Genomic DNA, 22,762 nt, shown 5'->3' on the forward strand with positions numbered 1-22,762 from the left:
GCTAGAGGCTTCTTCTCCCCGAAGTGGATTTTCGAACACCAATACTTGAAGAACCCCGAGCTGCTCACCGAGATCTCATTATATGCTCCCGGGCTTGGGCTGGCTCCGCCCTCAGCCCCACCCACCTTCCAGGCTCCTCGGGCCCCTTCTCGAATGTTCCCGAGAGCCCCTCGGAACCACGTGACCGCCCCTCGGCCCCCGTCCACCGGTGGCCCCCCTTCAGCATCGTCCGGTCACGTGACAACAGGTCAGCCAGAGTGTCATGCCCCAGAGTAACCCTGGCTGGCTGACACTCGCGAACCAGCGCTCACCCAACCACCGCTAGAGTTGGTACTGCAGCCAATAACCCATGCTGCCCGTGATCACAACGTTACCGGCCGTGAGCCCGGCACCACACAGTGTCAAGTGCAGTCACTACACTACAACTTGTCTTAACACTACAAAACATATTGTCCTTGAAATACATGCTATTTTAAAATAAACTAATGCCAATCTTTTCAATAGTGCAACCCCACCTCTGCAGCATGCTCACTCAGCTCTCGTCTCCATGTGCACAGACCCAATGCCACTCTCTCCATGGCACACAACTCGATAATCCCGATGCACCTCTCAATCAGGGGCGGTTTCTTCATTAGGGCGATTGGGCGACGCACCACCAAAGTGTGAAAGGGACTTTTTCAATCACATTCAAAATCTCATTCAACCACAGAGTTACGCTAGCCGTTACTGTGCCTCTGGATATAGTCCAATCAGCGTCATGTCACGTTCTGTGGAGTACCGCCTCTTTTTGGGCGATTTCACTCTGGCTGAGAATCGCCCAGAGTGTTCCCATAGACTTACATTCAAAGATGTTTTTTTTCGAACGGCGGGCGCTGCAATGCATTCTCTATGGCTTCCGGGATGGCTCGCACTAACGTGCTTACGTCATCATATGTAAGCACGTTTCAGTCAACAATATTACTTGTCGCCACCTAGTGGAATCTTTAATAAAAGAAACTGAGTGGATTGTAATAATAGTGAGTATAGAAACAAACAAGGAGATGCATTGTAAGAGTCACTTTATTTTTCATTAATATTAAAGTAGTGAAGTTGCCTTTACATGCTTAAGCTGTTAATTTATCCATTGCATTGGTGGACCTTATCCTTATCAATCATCCAGACATTTGCCCCCCCTGAGAGATTTTGCAGGAGCCGCCACTGCTCTCAATGGATCTCCTTCAACAAATATCAAAGCTCCCCTTTAGTTTCTCATTCATATCCTCCCCCCCCCCCTTTGACTTCGCATTTTACATACACCTTTTCTCAAAAAAGACATCCCTTTTTAATAACACAACCGTGCGCTCCTGACGGTGTAATATCCATTTTTATGAGCCATTGACTTTTCCTCACATGTGCATGTCCAGATGCATAATTTGATATAATGGGCCCATCAGGGTCGTTTCGACACTCAAACGAGTAAATGAATGCTCAGCGGTGCTCATCGGTTTGGCTGCCCCCCTGACAGAGGTGGACATTCCTCATCTCCTGGTAAGGATTAGTCTTCCGTAGGACACTGCTGACTTTCCACACAAATTGGCCCTTCAGTTTTTTTATTCCTCGAGGAGGAATGATGGGCAGGGTTTATTAATGGCTTGGGTTTGATCTCTCACATTGGCGACTATTAGTTAAGCACCATGACACAATGTCCCATGTGGTTAGAGCACTGTAAATGCGTTAAATTCAGTATTGTTGTGCATTACATACACATTGTATCGTCTTAACAGATGTCTGGCCAATATGGAAGAGTAGGTAGAATACCCTCTGGAGGGGCTCTCTACGGCTCCCGCTAAGGGAGGCCCTTCCACCAGCAGTGCTATAAGCAAGAAATGTCAGGGCTGCACCTTTACGTGTACACATTCTCTATCACGTGTACCTGTATACAGAATTTTGTGTATATCCTATATCCAGGCAATACATTATGCTACCTATGTATTGATATCTTCCAGACATATGTCAGGGTACACATATTTTCATCTGTGCGAATGTCCATGTTTTTGCAATTTGGGAACACACTGACCTATACAAAAATGGATATATCCCATATGGTCGTGCAGATGCTGTGGGGTCATCAACTCTATTTTTTAAATGTTTTTTTTTTATGACAACTCAACGGGAGCCCGATACAAAGCGCGGGTGGGAGGGGGGTAGAAAGGCGCGAAGAGCAACCCCGAGTTCGACACGACAGGACCGAGGTGAGTGGGGGGAGGAAACTGGGCTCACTGCCCCAGCCAGGTGAGGATCGGGTGGCACATGGAGGCTTTATAAGGAGGGGAAAAGAGTAAGGGGCCGTCCATAAATGACGTCACGCGATTTTGGACGATTTTTGAACCCCCTCCCCCTTCGTCACACGGCGTCACAATAAGTCAGACCCCCCTCAAATATGACGTCACAAAGCTCTGCCCCCCCCCCCCCCAAATAAAACATCCTTCAAATCGCTTTAAACTATTGTCATTGTAGTGCGTATTTAATGTGGCACTGCACTCTGATGCTGTAGGAGAAAACATTTATTAAAAAGTCTATTTAATTAAGTAGAACGTGTTGTCTATATTTATTTAAAGTTGCGCATTTGGATGTGACGTCACATTTCTCAGGGGGGGGGCGGGAGGGGGGAACCCTGGGGGAGGGAGAAGGCAAAGGGAATGCAAAAGAGGGGAAGCATGTAACAACAAAAACATCACTGCAAATAAAATTAAATAATTGGGCCACCAACTATTAAAGCTACAATGGCACACAAGTGGGCAGTGTTGCAAGCACCCCTGCAAGCGCTTCCACATTTCTCTGTTGATGTTTACATACTGCACCGAGTACTAATTTTAGGCAAAGTTCGTCTATTGGAGGACCAGATCAGGTCTAGATAGACCTTTGCAGCGTTGCTGTTTATGATCAGGGGCGCCACGGTGGACGAGATGTTAACTACCTCGCCTGGTATGCAGGAGGTCATGGGGTCGATCTCGACCCTGATGCCTGCTGCTGTATATTTGAAGCTTGCAGCGTCTCTCTCCCCGTGGTCGCGTGGATTTTTCTTTTTCTTTTATCTCCACATTTAGAATCAATATGCGTTTAGAGTATAGTATTTGACTGCTGTAAATATTCACATGATAAGCCACTTCGTTGAACTATCTATCATTTGTGGCAGGGTCGCTTCTGAAAAAGAGCCATACAGCTCAGTGGGCCTCACCTGGTAAAATAAAAATGAGTTTCATTGTTTAGTTTGATCAGGAATTGAAACTGTGTCGTCAAAATGGCAGTGCAGTGCGTGAACCATTATGACTTCCCTCCCTTCAAAGGCAAACATGCGCATTCAAAAGGGTGCGCACAAAGTATACAGTACATGCTGTTTGTATGCTGGGGGAGGAGAGTAAAGCTCGTTTTGAAAGCTTTGTATGTTTCCATAACGGGCCTTCTTCCGTGGCAACAACGGGGTTTTCTCAACCAGAAAGTGCACGCCCAGTGTCCGCAACTCACACCAGCAATCCATGCTTCACAACGGTTTTCCCTTAATCTCTTCTGGCCCAGAGACATTCACATTTGTGGCAAACATTAATTGAGGTAAGTCAATGGATTCAAATAGACTCAATATTGTTTAAATTTGTGAATATTGGTGACAATTCGTATGAGACTCCACCAATATTAGGTGCTAATTTGGTTATTTCCTGCCAATAAATAGTGGGAAACAGCATCTGCCAAGACGTGTATCAGTCCCAATACATTTTCTTTAGTGTTATTATAAAAATGGCTCCATTCATACAGTTACTGTTTTGATAATGTATCATGATCAACACATTTCTTATTGTTAGATCCGACCCATGCAATTTCACGGTTAAGTCGCCATTAGGAGGCTTTTCCCCCCTCTATCACAATGAACACCTCTCTATTTACTGTTATGCTCTCAAAACCTTCTCGTTACTACTATCAGCTCTGTCCGATTGGCAATATCATCCAACAGGTTATTTTTAAAGGTTTATAGAAGTTGGATATTGCGTACGTTTTCACACCTTTCTGAACCAAGATTTAACTATTTTTGCCTGGAACCTCATTTTATACCCTCTCATCTCTTGCGTCCAAACCGAAAGAGTTAACTTACATCATCATGGAACCAAGGCAAGTATAGCCACTATGAGACACCATTAGACGATAAGATCTTGTTAATTCAGGTCAATTCTGAGTGTACGTGGTCATCGAGGGACCACATAGCTATCGGGAATGTCACTGGATTGTGGTGGCTAATCTTTCTTGTATTATTGCGGACACGGTATCCCATAATCCTAGTCAACAGCTCCCTTAGCTGCCACCTTCACTTGATTGTTACGGACGATGTTGTTGATTTCACAAGATGAGGACGGCCAGTTGTATTCAGGCAGGTGCTCTGCATATTGTTAAATACATAACCAAGTATTGGTGGGATTTCATATTGTTAAAATATTTATATCGTTCGGTAAAGTCACGTAGAATGGAAATAATAAAATAATAAAAATAAAACATAATAAAGTAATATAATATTTTTATTATTTTATTATTTCCATTCTACCTGACTTTACCGAAAGAACCAAGAAGATGAATCCCTGCAGTCACGAAAGTTTTAAATCGAAATTTATATAGTTTAAAAAAAATACACAAATAAAGGATATCTATGCAGTATATGATAGGTGGAAGATGCATATGTAATATTAAATTTCTATAAGCGATTTCTCATGACTAAGGACTGTACCAGTTCAGATATCACTTGTCACTGATGTTCGTGGTGGCCAGGACTCAAACAGTTCACCAGAAAACTGTAGCAGATTAAAACCGCAAATGAAGAGGTCCCATTGAGATTTGAGGATGTTATTACATTAAGCCTGTTTTGTAAGGTGAATACACTCTAAAGCCACCTCTCCAGAAGAAAACAAACATTTATTTTCCGGTATGTTATTCAGGAGTTGAGTGAATACTTTTCGCAATTGAACAATGTTACAGTCATGTAAAATCTTGTACAATTGTGAATAATTTCAGAAGGTATATACTATACACATATTGATATTTTGATCAGCACCGCATTATATACCCACGTGTAGATGGGCCACTTTTGCATAACCTGTGTATTATGCACGCTACACACCTGACATATAACATATTTTTCAATATCTCTTCGTACTGACATTTAATAATAAATGTTGAGCCGATTCAACATCATGAGGGCGTGTGTCGGTAAATGTATAAAAAACACATGATACAGTGAGTTGTTTTGCCTTCGAGACATTAAAGGAATTCACAATTTAAATTAATTATAAATCCAAATTATAGCAAGATTTGGTTTAATGTCGTGGATTTTATCATTCAAGGATTCACTCACCCAGCCTACAAATATGCAGACTAAATATATTATTTTAAATACATTTTAAAAAAAACGTTGTATATATAAAAAAACACGGTAATTTGACGAATGTATATAGATTTAAATTCAGGATGGAAATGTCTGCATATGTTGAGTGTAATGACTCTTGGTGTGCACCCCCACAAAAAGCCAAAGAATGGCACGCTCCACTCTAGAGAAATCGGCGCTCAGGGCGAGGCCACTTGCGTTGACAGTGACATTCGACCAGGACGGAGGGAGGTGAGACAGAGGCATTCCGCCCCATTCGCACCCATCCACCCGCATTCAACAAACAGCAGCAACCTCTCACATCTGTACCGTGTGGCAGGGTCAACAGACGCCACCATCGGTCCATTCGATTCAGGTAAGGATTTTGTTGTCATTTTGTTACGTATGATTGCCAAAGTGCGTGTTTTTTTCTGATCATGAATGCCGTGGCGATTTCACAAAAAAATTATCTCATACTACTGATACAATATCATTGAATGAGCCCGCTGTTATTAAATGGGCTGCATTCCAATTAATTGATCACGAAGCCATTTAGTAGCGCGTGTGCTGATTTTATTGAATTAAGCATACCGATCTATGTACCTCGTATCATCGAGATGCTAACGAGATGTGCAATTAGAATACTGTACCGTGTTTGGTTTGGGAGAAAAAAAATGTGCCGTAATTTACAAGGGCTATGAATAGGCAACACAATGACTAACACTGCATGGGTCTGTATCTTTAATGGCACACTGTGGTCAATAATTGCAGGATACTGTACAACGTATAATATTACTGCATAGTGTTGTCTATGTGTTACCGACACGTGCCATTTAGCTGTGATGTAACCAGAGTCTTGTATTTGGTGGAACTGGTGTAGTTTTAAGGAATGGATAAAAACAACAACCCTCCCCATCATAACGGCAAACACGCTCCAGTGCAAATTCAGATTATTGGTGGTGGGGAAAGGTGGCAGCAGTGAGAATTGGCAGAAACCTTTTTGCAGTGGAGGTGGTTTGCCTGCTTTGCTACCTCTGGGCCATTCTGCCATCCCCACTGATGACGATGCAAAGCCTTATTTACGCAAGACAGATGGGCAGTCTTATTTTCACGTATTATTCCAATAGACAGATGGATTTATCCACATCTGTCAGCTAAGACTTGAGCATGAAAATCATGGCGATAGGGCTATGGATTATTACAAAAAAATGAAAATGCGCATTTGGCTTGACCTATTTAAGGATTTTTTGGGAATTTCAATTGAAATATCACGTTGGCTATGTCTCTGTGGGAAAGACTCACAGGAAATGACGTTGCAAATTTGCATATGCAAAATAACATTACAACCTTACACGTTGTTAAATATGTACAGCCCTCTGTCAATCCACTGCTGGATGAAGGCCTCCCCCATGCCGTGTTGGTTATGGGTTTTGTTTGGCGGTAGTTCATCTCGCTGGTCAGTGTGGTTTGGTGAGGTGAGAGCCCAGGACCGGTTCAGATATCACTCGTCGCTAATGTCAGCCAAGGGCAGGAATTGAATTGAGGTCGCCGGGTTCATCGCACAGTGTGCGAACCCCTGCACCACTGCTTGATGCAACAAAAATGTTAATTAAAAACAGCACTCTACTGTATATAATGTCTACAGTTAGGGATTTCGAGAGTATATATTTTTTTACGAATTGTATGCTAGCATCATACATTAGGGGGAGTGCAATTGAAAGAGAGGATGAAAACAATCTGACGTGTGATATATATTTTAAATAATTATTTGGTTTTTCCCCCAAAGCCACCTCCCTCGGCCCGCTCCTCTATTGCAATGGCATGCCAGCTGTAATTATTTCGGTGCTTTACTGGGGACGTTGCTGAAATGGCACGAAGCATTCCGCTCAACAACCTTGTGGCATCTCGCTGGCAGTAAGCTCACAAACGGTGACCTCGCTTATTCATCGCACACTGCTCCAGCTGGTCTTACACCACTGCGCATTTAACCATTTCGTTTGACATTTCGTTTGCCGCTACTTAATTGCACTCAATTCTGAAGTCACTTTTACAACTGTCGTCTGATCTTGTTCATCCAAACCACGAATACGATTTCACTCGTCAACGAATGGAAAATGCAGTCTCTTAGCTGCATCTCAAAAATGTAGAAACGCTATTTTTGTATTGCCTGCCATGTGCAAATAATTACACCTGAAGTTGCCATCACAGCGCGTCTTCTTAAGTGGTTACTATTAATTCGAGATTTGAAGCTTTCGTGACTGCAAGGATTCATACTCTTTGTTTTTTTCGGTAAAGTCACAAGACAGTGTTGACTGTGCCTTATATTATGGTACCTGTAGTGGAAATCTACAGGATTTAATCGAGGATTGGGCAAAATATCTGATTGGGTGGTGCTGTGGTAGAGAGTGTGGCTTGAAATCAGAAGACTGTGATACAAATCTTGTTTTGGGGTTGACTCAGCCTTTCTCACCAGTGGTTGTCCTATGGAGAGTTTTATCCTCACCATAGGAACGTGGAATTTCCACCACTGGTTAAGGGATGTAAACAAGATGAGCAGCAACCTATGGTCAATTGAACGTGATGCCACTTTGACTGTTTGACTCTTTTTTTGGTCACAAGATAAAACAATATTAAATATCACTTAATATTGATATGACAGATGATTAAATATAGTTTATTTTGACGTTTCTTCAATATGGCACTGCCTGTACGCACAAGACTCTTCAAGGCCTGCGGAATTATACAGCGTTAGGGGCCCCTATATCAGACAGGTATTTGGTGAGAGGTGGGAAAAAATGGGTTTCCTTCACTATCATGGTGAAGTATAGCCCAACAACTGCCATAAATGACATACCTGAACCGTTGCTCCTTGTTCTCCAGCCGCTCTGGTAAAGAGAAAACCGTTCAGGAAATGGAGCAATGACATCAGTATATGTGCAGGAGTGAGATGTATTGTAGCATCTCTGGACTGTGCGTTGTGGTTATGACATGGGGGGTAGATAGCTAGACAATGGCTCATGATTATGACATTTGTGAGTAACTGCACTTAAAATAGTTCCATACAGACAGAAGCTCTTCCAAATAAACCTCACATGAAATATTAGTTTGCAATTATTTCCTCATGTATATTCTTCCAAAACTGCGAGGCCTAATTGGTGCTATCACAGCCCATTCGATAGTTCAGAAATTTAATTGCAAAGACAGTAAAAAAAAAAATCTTGAATCAAATGACCATGGGATGGTTGTTATCGATGTTAAATAATTATCATAACATATGGCACTTTGTCAGTCCTCAGATACTCAGCTAGATGAAGGCTCCCTCCAAGTGAATCATGGTGGTTGTTTGACCATACTTCACCAAGCTGGTTAATGCAGTTTGATGATGTGTCGGGATCCAACACTAGTTTCGCTATTACTCACAAGTGATGTAGATCATGGATAGCTGGGAATTCAACTCGAGCCACCTGCCTTATGTATCACATTGTGCAAACCACTGCACCACTCTCCCACTCCACTGAAATTCCACATTCCTATGGGAAGCACTGTTGATATTTCACAAAAGGAGTACTAGAATAATGTAGGGCTGAGTGAACCTTCCAGCATTCCATTTGTGAGTTAAACTCTCTCACAGAGCTTCTGGTCTGAAAATAAATGCAATATACCATTACAACCAGCTTCATGGGGTGATTTGCCAGAATTCTTAAGAAGTCTTCTTGCTTTCCAGACATAAATACCAGCAACACGTCGTACTCGAATTGTAAATGTTGTGGGTTTACCCTCCAACACATCGGTGTGCTGAAGTAGTAAATTATTGGCACGTTTCGTTTACGTGACAACCCTTATTAATTGACTGTGTCGGATGGTTGTGGGTTAACGACACATTTATATTTATGTAATATGACCCAATATTGTTGATAATTATTATGACATTATTGACATGTTTGCACCATCTTTATGTCTCATACAAAACGTGTATTTTGCAAATCTGGCCTTAACTGTAAAGTACAGTACAGTACTACTGTACTACAGTACCGTAATTCCGGTCATTGGTGTAGATGGATAATATGGTGATGAGTGCCTGGAGTCAAATAGCGCGACACTCAGTCACCCGGGATAAATATTCAATACGTGCAAAAATCCCAAAACCTACAACTATGGTCAATTAAAAAGTGCACCTGTCTTTTCTTCTTCTAAAAATATGAATCGCAATGGCCTCTTGATGCTTAAATCATAAAATATATATATATCCATAGTGTTTTTTAATGTACTTCCAAACAACTCTGATTTAAAGGTAACAGTAGTAGTATTTTCATTATCTCACTTGGGTTGTCTTGCCAAATGCAATGGCTTGATGCTATGGCTTGCACTGGCCATTTTCATATAAATTTGTCACAAGGCATAGAGCTCACAGATACTTATGAACATGTAAATCCCGTACTCATATTGGAGACGGTAACCCATTAGTACAGAATATGTTAATTGCTACAATCTTCTTTCGCTTTCAATAGAGCATTTACTGAAATTGGGCCTGAGATCTACTGGGTGAGTAATTCCTGGATCGACATAAGGGTACTGTAATATACAATTTTAAAAGGATGTAGAACACAAATAGATTGCTTATTTTGTATACGTTTTAGTTTTGGGTAGGAAAATAGCCCAATGTGCAAATGTTGCAAAGACAAATTACCAGTTGAAACGTTGTAATCTACAAACGTATCAGCTGCATAATTACTAGCCAGCATTCTTTTAATCTCAGCAAAATTGTGAAAAACAATGCTGCTAAGGCCCATGTAAGCCCATTTCAATCAGCCGTCAATTCCCAGGTGACCTCATTCCAACCGATCACAGGATAATTTATCTCCACGTGACTTCAATCTGGCCAATCATACGCCAGATTATTCGTGAAAATTCTATAGATTCCCTTTAAAATATAAATAGGGGAAAAAAACGAACGCAAAGCAAGGTTTTAGTGTTTTCACAGCTGCAGCGTTAGCGCTGTACATTCGAGGCACGCGTATCGTTAAAGGCCAAACATCAGACGTTGACTTGTCATGGAAATTTGCAAGCTTCGGGGCACCGTCGAATCGTTTGACATTCACCAAGGATTCAAGGTGCAGCGCACACAACACACAGTGGCGCATTAGGAACCCGTTGCAGAATCTTGGCCACGCTCTCACCCCGCTGCTTGCGAGGCTGAAATGAAAGCATGAGTGGCACGATTTTTTTAAATTTGGAAACAAACCCCTACCCCCCCTACAACTTGTTTCTCCTTTTGACATTTAGAAAACATTTTTTGAAACGTCTTGATAGTTTTCTACAGGAAAATTAAATTGAAGTGAAATTCCTTTCGGATTCTTAAATCTGTATTGGACATACAGTACAGTATTGTATTTCTGCGATAGTATTGTATTCCAGAAATAGCTTTCGATAATAATTTATTTATGAGTGAACAATTTCTCAATACTCTACACATGGTTTATAATGTAATAAGGGATGCTGTTAAATTGACATTTGTCTCATCCTGAAAGCACTAGCATGACCTTGTTTGTTAGAGGTCATTGGTATAAATCACTTCCTGGCCATTGCAACGGAAATTATAAATGAGAACAAGCTGTCATGGTGTCGAGAGGTTCCTTGGGAACTCAGGCATGCGAAATCTCATAATATGGAGCCGTTTAATAAGGTTTGTGTAATAATGCACTAAAATGTTCCAATTGGATTACCATGTTTATCTTAACGTCAGACTGCAATCATTCATTACCCTACACATTTGTATCTCATTAATAGTGTCATTCAATTCCAATGACAGTAATACAATGACAATAATATCAGTAAAAGATCAGTACAGTACTGTAACATTTTTGTCGTACTGTCGTAAAAGGTCTGATGATGATAATACAAATAAATACACAGGTATATTTGACCTTATCTAAAAGCAAATTAAACATGTTTCATTAAATATGTTGTACTATTTTGTTTCATGCCCCTTATGCCTTTGCAATTTTCTGCTCACAGCTTAACAGCGTATCGCGAATAAATGCACTGCACAGTATGGTGCTGAATGTGAGATGCTTATATAAGTGTGGGGACATTTGATGTGAGGCCTTTTAAAGAACTTTACTGCAGTATTGAGATGCAGTGCAATTTTCTCTGAGCCCTTTCTGTAAGTTTTGGAAGGACATTTCTCCGTCTGGTGACATGGCGGCAATAACACGATTCATATGAAAATGGGGATTTGAGAAAATAAGTAGAGACGAGGGGTAAATGGCGCCCAGACGCGAATATGATAATGGATTGAAATCAGGAACAATCATAAGACCAGCTCCTTTGCACATGATTTGACTGCAATGAGGATAATGCCTACAAAACATAAATATATGGAAGCATTTAGATAAAAATTTATTCAGATAAAATCTTGAAATATTTGTGTAAAAACTAGAAATGTTTAAATTGTTTACAATAATTTTAGAAAATAGGCGAAGTATGGCCAAAAAAATGCCCATGACCTATTCAGCATGGGGTTACCATCATTCAGTACTGCATTGACAAAGGGCTTACATTATTTTTTATTCTTACATAATGATAAAAAAATTATTACCGCCAGTTTTACTTTAGAGTATAAGTAATTTAATTCAACATGTTCACATACTGTGGATATTTCTTTTGGAAACAAGTAACTTTAAATGGACTAGAATCCATCAAGTTGGTTGACGTTCACCTGAAGGACGATTTTATCAACTCATTTATATTGTTTGTATCACCTTGTGCTGATCATTAATGTTTTAGGCAGAGGTTGCTTAACATGATTCAAACCGAAAAAAATCAAGTTCATAATGTAACAGGCACAAGTGCATTGGTAATGTACTTCTTTCAGAAGTATCTTGCTTGGTTCAATCACCATTCATGGCCCAATACAAAACGTTTCTGTTTTCCTGTATACAGTAGTATCCTTGCATTGGTATTACCATGATGTCACCATAATCTTACTCAACTTGTAAAATCACATTCATTATAGTGATATTTTTTGACAACCAACATTTCATAAATATTACGTAAACATTTCAAAACTAAAATTGTCTTCTTACAGCAAGGCCGTAATTATAATATTCAAATAGGCTCAAAATGTCCCCCCCAATATATTGCTATAAAATAGATTTCTGTTTATATGATTGCGGTTATGGTTGTACTTTATTAATCCCTAATCTCTGCCTTTACATACAATGAAACAAGAAAAGGTAAAATAGAAAAAACAGAGCAATATAATACAATACAATATTAGACATTATTGTAAAAATATAATGAAAAGTCCATCCTATGTGTTAGTGAATTTGTAAATATTTTAGGCAGGAAATTCGTTTGCAAATTTAGATTTTTTTCTGAGGGGGGACCCCCACATCCCCTGGAAGATTTGGTCCCCCCCAATGTTGACTCCATGGCTACGGCCTTGTCTTACAGGCATCTCTCAGCCTTACACATTCAACTTTCTGACCCCCTACACCTGCTAGACATTTGTTAAAAAAGGAGCCTTATATTTCATCGAATTCCTCCACTATAAATCTATATTCTGACATTACATTGGATGCACAAATTATGCCTGTTTCACTGCTGCACATGTTAATTTGCAAACACCTTGTTTTTTGAAGATACAATGGACATTGGATGATCACGTATAATGATGGTACACGCTTTCTTGCAAAAGGTTATTGAACTTTGTCTTGGTGCTTCAGTGCTGCTGCTGTAACAATGCTCAGTGGAACCTCTATTGTCTCCTCCAGGTTTATTCTTTCAATGCTGTTTTGCCAGACTTGCTGGATTTGGCCATTTGTGAGATTACTCCCCAGATACTTGTGCTTGGTGCCCTTCTGTCTGTAATTAGTTATTTTGTTGTTGCTGGGGTACTTGTACAATGCTGCTCTCCCCAGGCACTCTCAATAGGTAACTTTTTATAGTTTGTCCTGTCCATATTGGGCATTCTCACTGAGTTGCTGATTACTGTGAATGAAATATTGATGATGTGCTGTCATTGTGGATGGCGGTTAATAAAACATAGATGAGATTGTTTTCCGCCATGAGACATAAAGATGCCTTTAGTCCATCAGCCTATGGGTATTGTGAACCATAGTTTTTCAACACCATTGCTTCCTTGCAAAAACACGACCCGCTTAAAACAAATGTCCCCTTGGAAAACACTGCTTGAGAATGTTGAATGTTGGCTAGTGGTTAAATGTTTTATTTTTAGATTGGCAAAACCAATCCTCGTCTGTATATTTATGATGTTATATTGGTAGATGAGGTTTTCATTTGTAGTAAGAATTGCCCTTTGGGTAACTCAAGATGTATTTTATTTTATGATGATTTAATCCTCATTCCTGTTTGATGTACGTTAGTGACAAACGCCAAATGGTCTCTGAATCTGCCCAACCAGCTACAGGAATTGCTTATTGCCTTTAGCCCATTGTCATCCTGATTAGCTTTCTCTTTACCACTTAATAATGTTGCTGTACTGCCACCTCTTGGGCACCTGGTGGGCAGATTCTCAATAGCTGGCTTAGCATTTGCTGTTATTTACAGAATCTTTTCGGGTTGGATGTCTGTACATGTTAAAACTAATTTTTCTAGATTGTTAACTCATTTCTTGAGTTTAACACGTAGGCTTTCGCGACCAATATCATCCATAATAGAGGTTTTTGGGTTAGATCGCGTAAATATATAAATGTGTCGGTAAAATCCGCCACCACCCGACACAGCCAACTAGTAAGGGTTGTCACATAAGCAGAACGTGCCAATTCGTCACTAGTACAGCACACCGGTGTGTTGGAGAGCCAAGCCACAACATTTACAATCTGAGTACGACGTTACGTCAGTAATTACAACTAGCTTCATCAGGCGACAGCCAGATTTAGTTTGCTGTGTCGGATGGTGGCGGGTTTTAACGACACATATTAACGCGATCTAACCCAAAACCTCTATTATGGATCATTTTTGGAGATCTGATTTTTGTGTTTAGTTTGTTGTCCTTCCACCGCACCTCCGATTAGCACGGTTGGCTACGTACGGTGTGAAACAAGTTCAACATACATATATTGGTTGCTAAACGATGCCTAAATTGGCAATATGCTTGTTCTTGTTGACAAATGCTATACTTTCCATGTGATAATAATGGAGATGCCACCACTATCCATGTCTTAAGTTCTGTATTGCTTTTTGTTACCTGCTAGGCTATGTATGTAAGAATTGTGTTATTTTTCCTGGGAAAAGTGGTCCCTCTCACCTTGGAATTAGATTTCAGACTCAGACGACATGTAATCCCATATTTGTTTGAAAGCTCACTATCTCAGTGCCATGTTTTGTTCATAAGAATATGCAATCCAAATTAAAGGTACAATCTGTAAATGCATTTCTAAGCCATGCATCATTGCCTGCCTGCCATGAGTTGTAATCTATATATATAAAATCGCAAATCTGTCTGTCTGTCTGTGTGTCGCCGGACCATACGCAGTTTCATTGGACGAAATGGTTGCCCCTGGCAACGGGTAGCGACGCATTCGCTGCGGGGTGGACGCCATTTTTAATTCCCGTAAAAAATATGCGCACGCATTAATACGCGACTCTGAGGTAAATTCATCAAAGTTTTACGTCCTCTTCACTCCCCCCCCCACCCCAATGTGTGCAATTACTATTATAGGGTCGGTAGATAATAAAATTATAGCGATTACACAGTATTATTGTAGCGCGGGGGGGGGGGGGTAACGGCTCCAGTACCCAGCCTCAGCCGAGTGGGCAATCTAGGCGAGGCCGGAGGATCTGCACGGTACTAGGCCTCGACACCCCACCCGTGTCAAGCGACGACTTTGTGGTATAAACTCGATATACCCAGCGTTGCCCAGGGGGAAAATACATTTAAAATCTTCTGAAAACTTTCAAACATTACATACCAATGAAAAAACAACTGTGTAATTACTTTTAAACCCGACGCGCCAAGAATCGATTCTTTAAATGTTGACTGTACAAATAGTCATTAAGCTGGGTGAGCGTACTGGCAGTCTATAATGTAGACTGTAGCCTGGTTATTAAGCTGGGTGGGTGTACTGGCAGTCTATAATGTAGACTGTAGCCTGGTTATTAAGTAAAGTGAGTCAATTTGTAACACGTAGGCTTTCGCGACCATTATTCATAAACAACGTTATTGGGTTTAGATCGCCTTATTTATTAATGTGTTGTAACCCTCCACCACCCGACACGGCCAATCAGTAAAAAAGTGTCACGTTGATAAAAGACTAATAGTTCACTGCTTTAGCCCACCGGTGTGTTGAAGCGTGAAACCACAACAATTACCATTTCAGAGTACGACGTTTCGCTGATGCTGGATGCAATTACCAGCGAAACGTCGTACTCAAAAATTGTCTGTCCGTCTGTGTACGCTCGCTTGCGAGGGATTTGCCGGGAGGCACGTCCCGTGCCCCGCGATGGGAATAGGCATGTCAGTTTTTTTTTATCCGTCACCTTTAAAGTGGTTTAATGATCGATTTAGTGTTATTCAAGTTTATTTATTTATTTCTTCTGCGTATATATGTAAGGTTAATAAGAAATATATTTTTCACCCGGGCAACGCCGGGTACTTCTGCTAGTCTATATATATAAAATCGCAAATCTGTCTGTCTGTCTGTGTGTGTGTCTGTCTGTCTGTTTGTCGCCGGACCATACGCAGTTTCATTGGACGAAATGTGAGGGATTTGCGAGACACGATTGGTCCGTTTGGTTTTCCACGGCGGTTGCCCCTGGCAACGGGTAGCGACGCATTCGCTGCGGGGTGGACGCCATTTTTAATTCCCGTTAAAAATATGCGCACGCATTAACACGCGACTCTGAGGTAAATTCATCAAAGTTTCACGTCCTCTTCACTCCCCCCCCCACCCCAATGTGTGCAATTACTATTATAGGGTAGGTAGATAATACAATTATAGCGATTAGACAGTATTATTGTAGCGCGGGGGGGGGGGGGGGTAACGGCCCCAGTACCCAGCCTCAGCCGAGTGGGCAATTTAGGCGAGGCCGGAGGCTCTGCACGGTACAAGGCCTCGACACCCCACCACACTATAGGCCGTACATATTACTGCACAGCGGCCGAGGAGATCGTGGCTGGGGGGGGGCAGGGGTAGCAGCCCATCTGTGTATATATGTAAGGTTATTAAGAAATATATTTTTCACCCGGGCAACGCCGGGTACTTCTGCTAGTAATACTTTATAGAGATTGCTGGGTGAAAAGGCGTCTCTGCACCATGTTGGTCATAATAATTGTATGACCATACTTCATAGTGCTGGTAAGTGTAGGTTGATGAAATGGCCCAGAATCTTTCAGAAATCACTTGCCAATGTTGTCAGCAGTGGCCACAGATGGAGCTGAAAGACTACAGAAGTTGTAAGCTCCATTCATGAGGAAAAATCATTTTCATGGATGCCAAAAATCGTACTCTCCAGTAAGGTAACTGAGGTAGTATTGCTTAAAGTGCATTACATTGCGTGTTATTAAATTCATATTCTATTTCTGTAGTACATTGCGTTACGTGTATTTCATTACATAGATTGAGCAGTGTATGAGTGGACATTGGGGAAATCCTATTGTGTTGACAAGGTTTAAATATCTGCATTCGCGGCTCTGTACAGCCACACATCGAGGCTTCACTGCGTCCTCGACACTAATCCACAGCCATTGCGAGAATCCCAAGAGATGTCCATGCACCTGCAGTCCATGCACCTCCTTTCGTGATGTGCCAAGCTCTATCACCGCGGCTCTACCATGGTAATGGGGTTCGCACGCAGTACTACATAATATTTTTTATCAGCGTATGAAAAGTGACTTGAAATGTGTAATTGCTGGCATAAGCCAGGATTTAATAATTGAAATGGCAATTTTATTTTTAAAAAATACATGGATTCTAATTGGAATGATATTGCTATGACGATGACGAGCTGCATCTTAGTTTGTCATGCTGGGGCTGATCCATGCCTATGCTTGACATAAAAAAAACACTGATTATTCTTAATAGAGTATTGTTATAAAATGTTGGGGTCTTCAAGCTCATGGCTTTTGTGACATTGTGCCGGTCTGCGGGCTTAGCCTCAATGGCATTTAGCTTGTAAGCGTGCCAGCATACGTGTGATAAAGGAGAGTGTCATTCTGCACCTACGATTAGTACGGTTGGCTACGTACAGTGCAAATTAAGTTTAACATACATTGTGATTGGAACTTCACCATCATTTGCAGTGCAAAGTAACACTGTACAGCAGTGGCAGTGCTACTTTTCACAAGCAGATGTGTTAAATAAGGTGTAGCATTTCACCCCCTGGCGATTGGATAAATTGTCCCAATTCTGGGCTGGCATTCGATTCAAGAATAGATTGTGTTATTTTTACCATCACATGTATTGTTTCTCATATTTTATGTCTCATTTGTATAGTTTTTGGTTAACTGGATTAGGCTAAATGTAACAACGCTGTTAATATTGCAGGTCTCGTTAAAACCAAAATCCAGGCTTCCATAACTCTGAATGGTGCCGTGAAGTCTGTAAATGTGTTTGGGTGAGACGTTTGAAGTCTTGATAGCATTATCCAGCAAAACAGGTTCAGAATCAGAAGTCTTAAGATGACTGCAAATAGCCTACAGGGTAACGGTTTGCCTCAACCGCGGTGACTTGATGTGGCCATTATTGTAGCATAAAAACAAAGCTCCATGTTTTTGTTATTCTTGTGCCTCCTGTCTTTCTCTATGGAGCTGAGATGTGGTTACTCAGAGAGATCCTCCATGAGATGCAATGAGTCGGCCTCGCTCTGAGTGTTCACACCTGTGCGCGCAAGTGTGTGTGTGGAAGTGAGTGTGTGTGGAAGTGAGTGTGCGTGGAAGTGAGTGTGCGTGGAAGTGAGTGTGTGGAAGTGAGTGTGCGGGGAAGTGAGTGTGGGTGGAAGTGTGTGTGCGTGGAAGTGAGTGTGCGTGGAAGTGAGTGTGTGGAAGTGAGTGTGCGGGGAAGTGAGTGTGGGTGGAAGTGTGTGTGCGTGGAAGTGAGTGTGCGTGGAAGTGAGTGTGTGGAAGTGAGTGTGTGGGGAGCGGTTCGTTGCGCTGTGCTACGAACCCGGCATGCCGAGTTCGATTCCCGCTTACGGCCATAAACAGTGAACCGGTCATGGGCTTCCTCCCCTAGGTCGACTCAGCCTAAAATGAGTACCTGGTGCGGTGTGTAGTAAACATCGCCACTGGGGAGACAAAGGCGGCCGGGCGTGGTGTTGGCCACCCACCCCCCTCGTGTGCCACAGTGCCGGTAGCCTTCACAGGTGCTCGCCAACAGCACTTGCCCCAACAGTCTGTTACAGGCTGTACGGGGGATATTTGTCTTTGCGTGCCCAGTGTGTGTCAGTGTGTCTCTGTGTGTAATTGTGGTGACTCATTTCACCCCTTCCGACAAGCAAGTCAGCAATCAGGACAAGGGAAAATAAAGCAGATTTTTTGGTTGTTCTATTCATGTTACTTAATTTTATGTTTTATTTACTAAACTGTGTTTATTACTGCAATGGTATTTGGGCCCAGGAATGCAATGCCAGGGATGCAGTCTATTTGTTCGCACAATAACACATCTTCCCACAATACATTGGGTCAACAACATTTCATAATGTTTATTATAGAAGTGTTTATCTAGTACAGTACTCAGCTATGATTAGGTCACTATTCATATGCCTCTAACTCATATTAACTGTATCGCTATGGCCACTGTTTATCTGGTGTAAAGAACGGTTATTGCCTTAATTGTTGCCGAATATATATTTTTGTTTGAATGTGGTGTTTTTAACGAATGTGTTGAGTATTTATGTTGTTAATTATGCTTGCGTACAACAGTCAATGCAGTACAGTATCCCTAAATATTGTGTTATTTCTATTACCAGGTATCTTTTTGCAGAATATGAGGGTAGCAATAGGATGAATAACAGGTTACCGCAGGAAACTAAGATGAGGTTTGTAACTGCATGTTTGCACCTCCGATTAGCATGGTTCGCTACGTACTGTGCAAAAGAAGTTCAACATAAACACATGTGTAGTGACACAGCGCTGACTGCTGTATAGCAGCTGCAACTGCAGGTGGACACTTAGCACACACGCCTTTGAGCATACACGCGGGTGTGCCGGCAGGGCGGAGGAACTGGGGCAAGGGTCACGGTAGACCTCGTTGGGAGGCCCCTGGAACCCTCTGGTGGGTTCGAAAAGGGAGGCGTGGCTAGGGCGGAGCTAAACCACGCTGAGGGGAATATAAGCAGTGGAGAGCAAGAGCTTCGGGCTGCCGGTTCTGGGAGTGGACTTGTCTCGTCGTCGCCGTCGTCGTCGCCACCTTCGTCGCTCCCACCTTCGCCCGATCATTGCCCCGCCAGACAGTAATTGGCTGTCTCGGTCGACGCCGTCGGTGCAACGTGGACAGGGTCGTGTCTGGACCGGGTCGTATGACAGCGTGGTCGTGAGAGATGGGGCAGGAGTTGGTGGCGTCAACGTAATAACGAGGACGGTGCTTCCTGCGATGACCTCATCTCCAACTGAGTGTGTGCGCCGCACGCCACCCGCACACACATGCCTCGACCGGAGAGAGAGAGGGAGAAGAGACCTATGACACTACACATACACTAGGAATAGTTTTTACCCTTTCTGGCAATAAAACAGGTGTTAAGATGTTCAAACACCAAATAGATACCTTTTGCAAGGCATCAAGTCTGCATTAACCACACGTACTTGTGGCAAAACATGCAAACAAACATGCTTTTATAATATATGCATTGTCTTTAAAAATGATTGGCCTACACCAGAGACAGCCATCTTTATGGCCTTGTCTGACCAGTGATAGACCAGAGATTGCCAAGAGCCTAACAATACAAGGACAATGCATGTATCAGAGAATATATGGCTTGGATTGAGCAGTTATATGTATAGATATGGACGTGTGGCTCAATTGCTATTCGTTGACCCTGTCCACCAGGTTTACAGTGCTAGAGAACCTCATCGGTGGTGGAGGAGGCCAAGGGATCGCCCACAGCAGGCCTCTTAGCTGCATCAGATTGACAATTATTGTTGAGACATGGAGGGATAGGATGGGCTTGCGAGGTGAGAACCTAAGGGCAGTGGTCCCCAATCTTCCTGGACCTGGGACTTAACGTCAACCTTCAAAGAATGATCGCGGACCACAATGCAGTAAAACGTGACCACTTCCCATGCACGTCCTCGCGAACCAAGGTTCGCAAGCCACAGCTGGGGAATCGCTGCCCTAGGGAATGGTGCTGGATGGTGGATGCTGCTACGCACTACCCAGGCATATAGGTTCTCACGCTTGACTTGGCCAATTTGAACAAATAATTTGAATCAACTCTCACACAAAGTACGGCGAGTATCATCGGCCATTGTTAATATTAATCAAATTGATGCACGGTTACACTCATCGTGTCAAATTACTTAAACATTTAGCATGTGCATGCTGCACGAAGGTGTTTTGTTTTTTAATTAACAAGTCTTTATAACCATAACCTGACAGCTAACCACCAATTTATTTGTACACGTGTTGATAATTAATTCGATGAACATTCATGACTCATATTCTTTGGGTCTTTCGGTAAATTCACATAGATAGATTCAAAGAAAATAACAAAAACTATGACGTTTCGATCGCAACACAAGCTGTCGTCATCAGGCAAAGGAGTTCGCCTCTGAAAGCAAAATGTTACTGGTAGGAACCACCTGGTTCCACCAGCCCACAGGGGATTATTGTGTCCGTCCGTTGTGCATCCAAAAATGGCAGGGGTGGGGCTGAGTGGAGAGGGGAGGGTGGGGCTGGGTGGGGGGTGGGAGGGGTGGGGCTGGGTGGGGAGGGGCTGGTCACCCCGTGGTGCCCTTATAAAACTCAACGTTTAACCTACTCACGCCGGCTTGTGCCCGCCCTCACAGTCAGCCATATTTGCTGAATACACCACGCAACCGTTGACCCTGACCATTGACCGAGCAACCCAACCTTCCTACCAGCTCCCTCCGCAGGAATGTGTTTATAAAGGTTTGGGGATGAGCGTGGCCCAAGTGTATCGGCGGCAACCAGGGTCATGGGCAGTGCACCACTGTCAATGCAGCAACAAGGACAATGCTGCATAAACTGACAATGCAGCAGCTGTGTCAATGTGATAGATTAGCATGTGAATGTAAGATCGCAGAGCTGCCGCCATGTTGGCGCGCGAGGTGGCTGTGTTAGTGTGAGAAATTTTTCAAACTGTTAATGTAAAATCAGAAAGCCGAAAATAACAACTACCATCGGAATGTAGGATGGAAACATCACCGCCAGTTATGACTTAAACTGGTTAATAACGTCCTTCCAATGATTGCTCAGTTTGTACCCATCTTCTCAGTTGAAATTGTGCCTGTGTCTATAAATATGGATGGCTTCATGAATTAATCTTTGTTGATAGCCAGTAGGTTTGCAGAGTACCTTCGTCTTGGAGAAATACATTTCGTGTGAGCCCACCGTATTAAAGCAATGATCAGCCACGGCCGAGGTATTAGTCTTACCGTGTTTCCGATCTGCCTTATGTTCACGAACACGGTCCGAGACATGTCGCTTAGTTTCCCCAATGTAACTACTGCCGCAGATACAGCTTAGTTTTTAGACGCCGGGATATTGCATGTCAGGGATCACATCCTTCACAGATGGGATCAGATCACGAATTTTATGTGCTGTGTTAAATCGAACCTGGATCTTGTGTTTGCTCATGATTTTGGAAATCTTTTTGATGACTCCTGCTATGTATGGCAAGGTGATGGTTTTGATTGGCCAAAAGCTGCTGCGAGGATGACCGCAGTTCACGTGATGTGTTATGCACCTTAATATATATAATATGTTTGTTGATAGCTCAACAAAGTTGCTTATGTGGAAATGTATAGCTAGCAAATACTCTTAGTGCATGTTTCTAAATGTAAAGGGGAAAACCGAAGGACCCGGAGAAAAATCCACGCGACCAAGGGGAGAACATGCAAACTCTATATTATACAGGCATCAAGGTCCGGATCGAACCCACGACTTCCTCCATACTAGGCGAGGTAGTTAACATCCACCACCGCAGCGCCCCAATGTGTGCTAATTCAGATCTTCATCCTTGCGGGTTTGATGACATGGTCACACCTGGTAAGCATTCAGCAGTGGTCCTCCATATCGACTCAACACAATTTCCACCACTGGCTTCGGCCTGCAAACAGGATATAGTACTTCTTTCATAATTTGGGTGAATTCTGACTGAACGGCTGATTGAGAGTCCAGTTCGAGCTAAAACCTATCTACGTAACTTTACCAAAAATCCCCAAAGAATACTAAAGCCAAA

General features: G+C 42.4%; 1 protein-coding gene across 1 annotated transcript in view; it reads left to right on the forward strand.

Moving 5' to 3' along the window:
- Positions 1-5,620: 5,620 nt before the first annotated feature.
- The window catches only part of LOC144738443 (synaptic vesicle glycoprotein 2C-like), a 92,984-nt gene continuing 75,842 nt past the window's right edge, over positions 5,621-22,762 (forward strand). Inside the window, exon 1 of the mRNA XM_078621487.1 lies at positions 5,621-5,756. The gene's annotated coding sequence lies outside the window, so the exon portion shown is untranslated. The remainder of the gene's footprint in view (positions 5,757-22,762) is intronic.

This window comes from Lampetra planeri, chromosome 3 (assembly GCF_965212315.1).
Source record: "Lampetra planeri chromosome 3, kcLamPlan1.2.h2, whole genome shotgun sequence".
Taxonomy (NCBI): Eukaryota; Metazoa; Chordata; class Hyperoartia; order Petromyzontiformes; family Petromyzontidae; genus Lampetra; species Lampetra planeri.